Below are 12,503 nucleotides of genomic sequence, written 5' to 3'. Positions count from 1 at the left end.
ATGTTGCAAGGAGGGACCAGTCCTTGGAGAGGGAAGTCATGCTTGGGAGGGTGGAGGAACAGGGCAGGAGAGGAAGACGTGGATTGATTCAGTGACTGGAGTGGTGGGGGTGGAGGTGTTGCAGACAGTAAGACTGGCACAGGATAGGGCAGAGTTCAGGGCTGTGGTACATAGGGTTGCTATAAGTTGCAGGCGACTTGACAGCACATAACAACAACAACAATCTTCACACTAGGTCATGTTCACAAGTAGAGGGTCAGTACTTCAGTCTATCTTCTTGAAGGATACAGTTTGGAGCCACAAACAAATCCCACTGTGTACAAGTTGATTGTGACTCGTGGTGACACTGTAAAGCATGCAAGAACTGCCCCATAAGGTGCCCAAGGCCATAAAGCTTTACAGTTGCAGCTGTCACAATGTTCCCTCATGTAGTAATGAGGGAGCTTAAAGCACCCACTATCTGTTTAGCCATCAAGCGCTTTAACTACTATGCCACCATGATGCCGTGACCCGTTATGTTGTTACGTGCCATTGAGTCAGAACCCTCTCATCATTCACCCTCCAGGGGGTTTTCAGAGGCCACCAGAGTGGCCTTCATTACCCCACCCCATTGCCCCCTGGTCCTCACAGTGCCTGGCATACACCAACTGGCTCAGAGCTCACTGCCATCGACATGGAGCTGACTCACAGTGGACCCACCACTGGGTTTCCGAGGCTCGAGGTCAAACAGGAGGAGGTTGATCATCTTTCTCATGTAAGTCACAGGGATTTGAACCCCCAGAGAAACACTGCCTCTAGGTAAGTAGCAAAAAACTCCCAGAGGACTAAACCCCCAAAGTGCTATCTGGCCTGTAAGAATAAATTATTATACAAGATAAATTGTCTACGGCCATACCACCCTGAACGCGCCCGATCTCATCTGATCTCGGAAGCTAAGCAGGGTCGGGCCTGGTTAGTACTTGGATGGGAGACCGCCTGGGAATACCGGGTGCTGTAGGCAAAAAAAAAAAAAAATTATTATACAAGATAAATTTTAATAAAGGAATCAGCATCTAGATTGGTGTTTTCGTTGGACCACCACAAGGACCAAAATTAAGTTACTATTTTTTTCCCTTTTTTTTTTTTTGTTTTGTTTAGAAAGGTAGAACATAGTGTCACAAGTCAGACTTCCTGGTTCTTAGCAATGTCCCCTGGTGATTTCTGTGGACATTAAAGTTGAAGGAGCACTGATCCAAGTGACTTAATCCAGTTCTAAATTCAAGGATCCACATTTGCAATTTCTCTCCTCCCAGAGTTTACAATTTAGTCTAAGCATGTTCCTAGTACAAGCGGATACACAGCAAAGTGCACTTGGGGGGAGGGATTGTATAACAATGAAAGAATTTTTCTTCTACTTTTCAAAGAGAAGAACAAGGAGCAAATCGTGAGCCTATGTTCAAATTGTGGGCAGGGAGAAAAAAAATGCAATAATGAGTGAATGTAAACCCTAAGTCTCTCTAAATGTTCATTAAAATTAATATTTTAAAAATGTAAAACCATTTTATTTTTATTAATTTTTAAAATTTCAGTGAATGTTTGCAAATTGTTGGTTTTTCATACAATGATTCATAGACATTTTGTTTTATAGCTTTAATTACTGCTAATTGAACAATAAAAATGTTTTAAGAAAAAGGAAAAAAAAGAGAAAGAAAATTAAAATCTCTTCTTCCCTGATCTGCCCCCACCATTATGTAAGCTTTACATGAAAATAATCATTAAGGGGGGAGCTAACATCAATATGATCTATCTGTTGCCTAAGGTGAAGACGGGACCAAGCACAGTAAGTGCACATTTAGATCACTTGAGATGGTATATCAGCCCCAATGACCTTCCCCCAAGATCAGTAAAACAAAAGCAGTTGTCAAGAAATCAACTGCATTGTCTTGGGTGAGTCTACTGCCATGGAAATCTTTACAGTGCTAGAGAGCAAGGATGTCATTTTAAGGTGACCTTGACCTAAGCCATGGTGTTTTCATTGCTCCATAAGCACGTGCAGGGAGATCTGGTGGCAGAGTCCATAGGGAGTTACGCGGCTAGCCCAAACGTGGTCCCTCTCCAGCCATTCGACTCCACCAGAGGCTCCAAGAGAGAAAGAGAGGCAACGTCCTTCCATGCACTGTACGGCCGCGGAAACCCTGGAGGGTCAGTTCTGACTCGACAGCAATGAGAGTTGAGCTCTGATGTACGTGAAAGTTGGACAATGGATAAGGAAAACCAAAGCATTCATGCCACTGAATTGGGACGTTAGGGAAGAGATCAAATAGACTGTGAACCACCCAGAACAACTCTGTCGTGGAGGAAAAGCAACCAGATGATTTTTGGAGGTGAAGACGGTGGTAAGACCTTGTCTCCATACTCTGGGCATGTTGTCGGGGGGGGGGGGGGTAGATCCTGACAGAGATATTACGCTGGGAAAGGTGGAATTAAATAAGGAAGAGGGAGACACACACACCCCCCAAATGAGAAAGACTGACATGATGATCACACCAGTGGGGCTTAGACACAGGAATATTGTGAGGAGGGAGCAACGGTCAGGCAGGGTTTCTACCTGCTGTTCTTAGGGTCATTATGAGTCAGAATCTAACAAAAACAAGTTCAGTAAAACATCGTTTTGACAGTCGAATAGGTCCTTCTCTCACAAGAGAAATATTGTGTTTTGCTCCTTTTACAGATGAAGAATTGGGATAGCTAGTACTGTTTCTGTTCAAACATTCTTCTAGGTTGTATAGCCCTGGTGTGTCCACTTCCCATACAGAGGTAACTCGTGGTCGCTGTGAAGCCGAACACTGTGACACTGATGTATGTGTCAAATGCGATAATGGTTACCCATGGTGGACAGTGTTTGGTGGAGCTCCCTAATTAAAACAAGCTTGGAAGGAGGAGTGGCATGAGTTCCATAATAGCTTGCCTCTGGAAACCCTATGAACCTGGAGAGAGGATGAAAGTCAAGCAAGTGTCGAGGACTTTGATTCATAGGGTCTCTATGAGTCGCCTCCGACTCGACGACACTTAACAATAACAACAGTAAGAAGACCTGAAGGACTTGTATGAAAGCCTCATAAATAATGAGGAAAGTGAGAATTTTATTCATCAGACACATACCCATCAAACTAGCAAAAAGAAGAAGCTGGCAAAGGTGTAGCACTGTTGCTGTTGTGTGGTGTGGTTGTCTACAGCTCACAGCCAGGAACAGCCGACTGAGACCTCGGCCTGGCCTGCACCATCATCGCAACCTCTGAAATGCTCAGGTCCACGGTTGTTGTCACTGTATCCACCCCGCTCACTGGGAGCCGTCTTCTTTCTCCCTGACCCTTTCCCCTTCCCAGAATAATGTCTTTTTTTTACAGACTGGTCCCTCCTGAAAATGTGCCCCAAGTATGTGAGAGGATATTTCATTATCTTTGCACACTGTTTGCACTTCCTCCAAGATAGATGTGTTTGTTCCTTTGGCAGTCTTTTGGCATGGTCTATTAAATACTCTTCGCCAATACCATAATTCAAAGTAGTTCTATTATTAGGAGTATAACCTAGAAAAAATCTTGCATATGCATTATGAAACATGTACCAGAAATGCTATAGCAGCCTTGATTTTCATAGCATTCACATACACACACACATACATATATATATAGTTGTTGTTAGGTGCCATCAAGTTCACATTCTCTATGACTCATAGTGACCCTATGAACAACAGATCCAGGCCTTGCCCCATCCTGTGCCTGCCATGAACTCTGTCAACAGCTTGCTGCCCCATGAACTTCCCTCTGCAATATGTCAGCTAATCTGACTCTCAGCACAGAATGTGCGCTAATTTAATCCTACCCCCAAACTCACCTGTGCATCACACATGGGGTTTTTTTAACCCTTAAGCAAGTCCTTAGCATCCTGTCAGGTCAGGGCAATCTCAGTATATTAAGCTGCTTCCCTACACCCTTCACCTCACATTCACCCCCTTCACCCCAATGCTCCCGAGCACTAGCAAGTAGACGTGGGTCACAGGAGGGACACCGCCTGATGTTCTGCCGTGGTCTGTCTCTGCTGGTGTTCACTGTGACGTCCACATTCCTATCTGACCATACTCAGGACACCAGGTCCAGATAGAGAAGCCTCTCGCCTTCGCCAGCTCCTCCTTGTTCTTCTCTCTCAGCATCAGACACGTTCACCCCTTCTCCCACTCAGCTGTGCAGCTGGAGGGATGGTCACCCCCACCCCCAGGCTCTCTCTGCCTGGTCCTGACATACTGCATAGGATTTCCAGTTGAGAATCCACAACATTTCGTCCCAGGGATTCTCCAGCCTCTAAGATTACTAGTCAGTCCCTGGACACCACAAATGGTTTGGGATCAATTCACAATCATCTGCAGAATGTCAGCAAAAAAAAAAAAAAGAGGCGGACTCTCAACAAGCTGGACCAGTGGCTACCCCAATGATCAAACACAGCAACAGTCATGAGGCTGGCACAGGACCAGGAAGCGTTCATTCTGTTGTACACCTAACAACATTTCACTTAAAGGTTGATGGTTCAAACCTACCCAAATCATCAGAAAAGGCCTGCTGCTCTCAAAGGTCCCAGCCAAGAAGACACTGGAACAGTTCAATTCTGCATACATGGCGTTGTCATGAAGCAAGTAGCTCACTTTTCTGACTTTCCACCTTCAAAATCCAAGAAAATGTCATCTAATCTTTGACAAAAAAGGAAGGTGCTGGCTCTGGTGGGTCACATGTTCTCTGTCTACAGTATGCCTTGGGGTATTGACAGTTCCAGCTTTTGAAGTTCAAAAGCATTTTTATCAATAACTTTTATCTCTACCCTAAGTTTCCAAAACATATCTCATACCTCAAAGGCCAGGGATTAAACTTTTTGGTATTTGCACTGTGCTGCGGTGACTCCACCCTGAAGCATGAGAGGTCTAATTTGAATGGAGAAGGGCTTCTAGAAGGAAATAAAAGTATTTCTGTGTATCTATAGATAGCTAGATAAGTATTTCAGGAGGAAAAGCACTGGCATATCATAGTATTTTTCTACTCCACTTTTTGCATACAAATTTTTAGAATTTACTTACAACATTCTGTACATGTGTTTTAAATTTGGTTGTTTTCCTTGATAATTGAACACAGTTGCCAGACTTGCTTAAATTCAATAAGCATCAAATTTACTGTTTTTGGCATTATCTTTGCCCCAATTGTAAAAAATCATTACCATCAGCACTTCATTTTTTTTTCCACTTTCCACTACATTTTTATAAAATGTTCAAACACTGCACAGTGTGAGATGGTCACACTGGCAGAATGAAACCAATGGCTGGCAGATGGTGGTACCAACAGTCAGCGATCTGTCCACGGAATTCAGTTCCTAGAGCTGCCATAGCCAAGTACCCAAAACCACTGTGTATGTAGCCGCCATGGGGCAGGGGCTGACAGGCCAACTGATAACAGGGACAGAAATTCATTGCCACTTGGAGGCCAGCAGTCCAGACTGCTGTGCCTTGTTCCTTCTGAAGACCCCTATCTTATCCCTCCTGGCTCTGAGTAACCATCACCCTGCAGCAGCTACACAACTTGGTGGTCATCTGGCTATCTTCCCTCTGGCACTCCTATTTTATAGGTCACCAGGGGTGGAGATGGTGGGGTGGGAGAGAAAGAATGGGGTGGGGAGGGGAGGGGAAGGAGAGAGTGAGGGAGGGCCAGGGGGGAGGGAGGAAGGGAGGTGAAGGGGGGGAGATGCAGGGTGGAAGAGGGAGGGTGCTGGGGTGGAGAAGCGGGGGTCCCAGGGTGGAGGAGGAGAGGGAGGGGTGCCGGAGTGGAGGTGCTGGGGTGGAGGAAAGGAGGGTTGGGGGGGCCGGGGTGGAGGAAGGGGGCGTGGAAGAAGGGAGGATGGGAGGCTGCGGGGTGGAGGAGGGGCTGTGCTGGGTATAGCAGAGGGAAGTGGGGTTGAGTGAAGGAGGGGATGTGAGGAAGAGGAGGGCTGGAGTAGGAAGGAGGGGTTTGGAAGAGGATGAAAGGGGGTGGAGGAAGGCAGGGCAGGAAGGCTTTTCATTGAAGGGCTTAACCTGGAAACCAATGAAGCTGGGAGGTCATGTTCCTGATGAAAGACCAAGAAACCACCCAATCGAGGGGCTTCACGTTCATCACCTTCAGAAATCCTGCAGTCACCGATCCCAGAGCTATGAACCATCAAGGTGGCCCAAGCTACCAAATGGGCCTTTGGGAGCCCTCATCGCAGCCGCCCCAGAGGCTTGTGTGGGGTCCACGGAGACTTCTTTCCGAGGGTGGCCCTGCCTGCACCCACCCAGGGGCCCCCAGGAGGGCTGCACCTTCGGCCAGGCTCGCAGCCCCACGATGGCTGCAGGGCGCGTGCTGGGCACTCCAGCCATGACCCGCCTGAGTGCTGCGACCCCGACCTGCACCCCAGGAGGAGGGCTGCTCGCCCAGGAGTGACCCCAACACCAGCAGCCCTGCGAGTCGGCGCCTGAGGGAAGCCAAATATCAAATTTAATAATAGTAGACCAAATGCTGTATCGGGAAATGAGGGAGGCTTAATACAAGCTGAAGGTCACCTTGTGACACTGGGGCATTCCTTAGGAGGTCACCTTGTGACACTGGGGCATTCCTTAGGAGGTCACCTTGTGACACTGGGGCATTCCTTAGGAGTCAACATTGTTCTTAGTTTTTGTCTAATGAATCCCTCCCTCTTGAGGTTAACATAAAGAGGAACTTGGCCTTATCTGTAAAATATTTCACCATTATCCTTTGTTTTGTACTTCCTTGTGATTCTATATAAATACTCAGAGAAGCATGGCTCGGGGTCTTCAGTCAAGAACTGTTGACCCCCTGTTTTACGCTCTCTGCTCTATCTCATTCCTGGTTGTTTGTCTCTTTATTATACAATTATTCTATTCTTTGGGACCCTTGGTCTGCAACAGGTGCCCTCGTCACACCTGCCGCCACTATGGCCCTTGACCACTGCCCCTCGAGAAGCTACGGTGACCAGAGGGCTATGGGGGTCACCACTGTGACTGTGCGGACCTACCGAGACGTCTTGGAGGATGAAGCACACCAGCGCAGCGCTGCTCTGTGTGAGACCAGCTGCCTTCTTCTGGCATGTGGCCCTTTACAAGGAGCACCTGTCCCTAATAGGAGCATTAGCCTTAACAAGGAGCATCCACCGCTACAAGGAGCATCAGCCCCTACAAGGAGCACGAGCCTTTGCCAGGAGCACCTGACTCACGAGGAGCACCTGCTCCCACAATGCCTACACCAGAGGCCTCGCCACTTACACACACAGTGGTCAGAAACACCACTATTCCTGGGGCTGCGAACGGGTGGCGAACGGGTGAGCCGACCTGACCATGGAAAGGGTGCCCATTTCCAGGGGGTGCCATCAGCAGGTCTGTCTGCAGGGCACCTGGGGGCAGAAGCCACCTTGGAAGCCACTGCCAGGAGCAATTAGGAAGGCAGAGCAGATGCCAAACCAGAAGCTCACTCAGGACCAAAATTCAAAGACATGAAAGGAAGACAAGAAGAGTTGTTGCTGTTGCTTGTTAGATGCCATCGAGTCAAGTACAACTGCTAGAGACCCTATGAACAAAATATCTGAAATCAGTCCTGTCCTGCACCATCCTCACACTTCCTGACCCACAAGAGCCCATTGCAGCAGTCACCGTGTCAGTCCATCTGGTTGAGGGTCTTCCTCTCCTTCACCAAGCCTCCACCCTTCCCAACATTGTGTCCATTTCTAAGAAACAGCACCTCCTAGCAATATGTTCAAAGTATGTGAAGTGAAGCCTTATCATTCTTGCTTCCAAAGAGAACTCTGGCTGCACCCTCTCCAAAACATATCTATTCCTTTTATTTATAGGATATTCAATGCTCTTCACCAACACCACAGCTCAAAGGCATCAATTCTTTTCCTGTCATCCTTATCCATTGTCCAGGTCTTGGATGCATACCTAGTAATCAAAAAGACCATCTCTTTGAGTTGTGGTGTTGGAGACGAGTTCTGAATATACTATGAGCTGCCAGAAGAACAAACAGGTATGTCTTGACTCCGTAAGGCAGTGGCAGCAGTGGTAGCAAGAGGATGAACAAGTTTGCCGCCTTGAAAGATTATGATAGTGGGAACCATGATATGGATTTAAAAACTGCACACAGAAAGATGTGAGAAAGAAAAAAAAATGGAACGTGGCAAAGGTTAACACAGCAGCAAGAAGAAGGCTACCATCCCTGGACCAGCAGTACAACTATACTTTCTGGTATTCTCCTGTCCAGCCCACCAGCTCACAGACCTGCAAGTAGAGCATCAAGCAGATCGGCATCTTAGCCTCTGAGAAGCAGTTCTGTTGATTCTACAGCTACGAGTTATGTCCCGGGAACCTGACAGACCACAGTGACTTCCATCTCTTTAAAGAAGGAATTAAGTCCATGTAAGAGGATGATGCAAATAAAAATGGTGGCAAATAGATTATCCAACTGCGGGAGAGCTTGGCCTCCCCTTGCTGAGAGAACCTCATCCAGGCCATGTTGGAGGAGAAGTTCATGGTTAAGGAAGAGATCTGTGGGGCTGTGGGCTCTGCCTGGTTTCAGGAGGACGTTATTGCAACATGGAACCAGTGACCAAGCACCAACAGCCTGCATCTAGGACACGCTTCAGCAAGTGCTTAACCTATTTCCCAACACCCTTATGGAACACAAAACCCACACCAACAGCATCAAAGCCTCCTATCCTGGACCAGTGGAGCTGGTCGAGCATTTGATGTTTTAAGAATAGGCTGACATGCAGCAGCTACAACCACTGCTGAGATCTCTTAAGAAATAGTGCTAAACTGGAAGGGGGCGGGGTGATTTCACATGCAAGCAAGATTCTACTAAAGATTATCCAAAAATGACTGGAACAGCACATCAGCAGAGAACTGCCAGAAGTCCATGCTGGGTTTAGAAGGGGTTGTGGTACTAGGGATACTGTAGCTAATGTTAGATGGATCTTAGCTGAAAGCAGGGAATACCAGAGGAATGTCTATCTGTGTCTCATTGACTATGCAAAGGTGTTTGACTGTGTGGATCATAACAAACTGTGGCTGACTCTGAGAAGGATGGGAATCCCAGAACTCTTGACAGTGCTAATGCGAAACTTATACTTGGACCAACAGGCAGTCATCAGAACAGAGCAAGGAAACACTGCATGGTTCAAAATTGGGAAATGCATACTTTAGGGATGTGTCCTGTCTCCATACCTTTTCAACATGTATGCAGAACAGATTATCTGGGAGGCTGGGCTCTATGAGGAGAAATGTGGGGTCAGGATTGGTGGAGGATCTTTCAACAATCTGAGTTATGCAGATGACACAACCCTGCTCACTGAAACTGAGGAGGACCTGAAGCTCTTGCTACAGAGGGTCAAGGACTGCAGCCCTCAATATGGATTGAGGCTCAATGTCAAGAAGACAAAGATTCTCACCACTGGACCAATTGGCAGCATCAGAATGGATGGTGAAGAGATTGAGATTGTTCACAGCTTTAGTTTGCTTGGCGCCACAGTCAACACTCTTGGCACCAGTAGCCAGGAAATTAAAAGACATATTGCGATGGGAAAGTCTGCTGTTAGGGACCTCTCCAGAGTACTGAAGAACAATGGTGTCTCTCTGGAGACTAAGGTGTGTCTGATACAGACCATGGTCTTTGCTCTCACTTTTTATGCATCAGAGAGTTGGACAATGACCAAGGAGGATAGAAGGAGAATTGATGCCTTTGAGCTGTGGTGCTGGAGAAGAGTACTGAGAGCACCATGGACTGCCAAGAAAACAAACATATTCATCCTAAAGAGGGTTAAACTGGATGGCTCCTTGGAGGCAAGGATTCTGAGGCTCCATCTAACATACTTTGGACATGTTGTAAGGAGGGACTGGTCCTTGGAGAGGGACATCAAGCTTGGGAGGGTGGAGGGACAGCACAGGAGGGGAAGGCCCTCTATGAGGTGGATTGATTCAGTGACTGGGGTAATCGGGATGGGTGTGTCAGAGACAGTGCGATTGGCACAGGACAGAGCAGGGTTTAAGGGTGTTGTACATAGGGTCGCTATGAGTCGCAAATAACTCAACAGCACATAACAACCACCACCACCCTTGGAAAGGGGCATCATTCTTGGAAAAGAGGAAAGTCAGTGAAACAAAGGAAGATCCTCAACAAGCTGGAACGACACAGTGACCTCAGCTCAAGTGTCAGATGATGAGATTGATGCAGGTTAGGACAGGACTCACATCTGCTCATAGAGTCACTAAGAGTCATAATCAGCTCAATGACACCTAATAACAACAACAACTGCTCACAAGGCAGGAAAGGAGGGGATAGAAAGAATGGGACTAAGAGTCACAGGGAGAAAGAAGAACAGAGATGGTACAATGTGAGGATCATAATCAATGTCATAAAATAAAATGTGTATGAATGGTTGCTACAACATCAGTTTTCTCTGTAAACTTTCATTCAAATCACAACAACAAAAATGTTTGCACTGACTGTAGATCAATTGGGAAGTATCTTAACAGGGAGCTCTGATGGCACAGCGCCTAGAGAAATACACTTCTAACACAAAGGTCACCTCTCTCTGGTGGTTCAAATCCACCAGTCAGAACAAATTACGGCTACCAAATAGAGACAGATAGAAATTCCAGAATACTTCATTGTGCTCATGTGAAACCCATACATAGACCAAGAAGCAGTCATTTTAATCAAACAAGTAGATACTACATGATTCCAAATCAGGAAAGGTGAGCATCAGGGTTTTATCCTTTCTGCATGCCTATTCAGTCTGTATAATGACCAAATAATTTGAGGAACTGAACTATATGAAGAAGAATATTGCATCAGGTTTGAAGGAAAACTCATCATCTATCTGCATTATGTAGAGAATACAACCTTACCTGCATAAAGTAAAGAAGATTTAAAGTTCTTATTGAAAAAGATCAATATGGATTGTACCTTAACACCAAGAACATAAAAATTCTCCCAACTGTATCAAAAATAGGCAACCTCTTGACAGGTCGAGGGGAGACGGAAATTGTCAAGGATTTCATTTTACTTGGATCCCCAATCAATAACCATCATAACGGCAGTCAAGAAAGTAAAAGATGAGGAGCTCCTTTAAAATGTTAAGGAGCAAATGGGCCGGAGTCAACCTGGCTCTGTTCTCATCCACAAAAGAAAAAAAAATGTTAAGGAGCAACAGTGTGAAAGACTAAGAAGATGTATCAGATCGAAGCCATGCCTTGCTTTATAATATCATCCTATACAATTGCTCTGTATGCATATGAAAGTTGAACAACAAATAAGAGTGCAGAAGAATGCATGTCTTTGAATTGTGGTGTTGATGAAGAGGATCAAATATACCATGGACCACAAAAAGTAAGACAGCAGGGTTCAGAGCTGTTGTTCATAAGGCCACTATGAGTCGTACAGCACTCAATAACACCTAACAACAACACAAAAAGAGCGAAGAATGAAATGAAACCAAGGTGCTTCTCAGAGGCAAGGATGGTTAAACTTCTCACGTGTTTTGGACATGTTTTGAAGAAGAACCAGTACTTGGGGGTAGGGTGGGGGAATCATTATTTGGAAGAGTAGAGGGATCAGAGAAAGGAAGGAAGAATTTAAGGATATACAGTGACTGCAGCAATAGGCTTGAACATGGCAAAGATTGTGATGACGGTATGAGATAGGTCAAGGTTTCAATTCTTTGAGTCATAGTTGACCTAACAGCACATAAAACAATATTGTAAAGACAGAAACACAATTGACTTCTGTTTCTTGATCTTGTATATATGTCAAAATTGTTGAATATCTTTCTTCTAAGTTTTTTAATGAATTCCTTGAGATTGTCTATACACAACACCTTTTGTCTACAAAGTGTTATTGTTAGGTGCCTTTGAGTTAACTACAACTCATAGCAACCCTATGAGCCACAGATCAAAATGTAACCCTGTTCTGCACCATCCTCACATCTGTAAACAGAATTTTACATCTTCATTTCCAATCTGGATTCTTGTTCATTTTTTTTCTTGTCTGATTTCCCTGGATAAGACCCAAGTATAATGTTGAAAAACAAGTAACACAGACAAACTTACTTTTTGCTTCTTATCTGAGGAAGAAAGCAATCAATCTTTCATGATTATTTATTATATTACCTGTAGGGTTTTTATATATGCCTTTAGTAAGGTTGAGGAAGTGCCCTTCTAGACCTAACTTGCTGATTCTTTACATCAACAAATGGCATTGAATAATCTCAAATTTTTTTCTGTAGTTATTGAAATGAGCAGGTCTTTTTTCCCCTTTATTGATTACCTTTTGGATATTAAACTAGCCTTGAATTGTTGTTGTTGTTGTTATGTGCTGTTGAGTTGTTTGCGACTCATAGCGACCCTATGCACAACAGCCCTAAACCCTGCTCTATCCTGCGCCAACCGCACTGCCTCTGAC

At 45.4% G+C, this 12,503-nt stretch overlaps 1 pseudogene; it reads left to right on the top strand.

Annotated features, from left to right (window-relative positions):
* Window positions 1-6,987: 6,987 nt before the first annotated feature.
* LOC102864154 lies at window positions 6,988-8,799 on the top strand (annotated as a pseudogene).
* The last annotated feature ends 3,704 nt before the right edge of the window (window positions 8,800-12,503 follow it).

This window comes from Elephantulus edwardii, unplaced genomic scaffold, assembly GCF_000299155.1.
Source record: "Elephantulus edwardii isolate Elephantulus edwardi_28Jun2011 unplaced genomic scaffold, EleEdw1.0 scaffold00284, whole genome shotgun sequence".
NCBI classification, from domain to species: Eukaryota; Metazoa; Chordata; class Mammalia; order Macroscelidea; family Macroscelididae; genus Elephantulus; species Elephantulus edwardii.
Note: the sequence above shows the minus strand (reverse complement) of the source record. Positions and strands in the feature narration are given on the sequence as shown.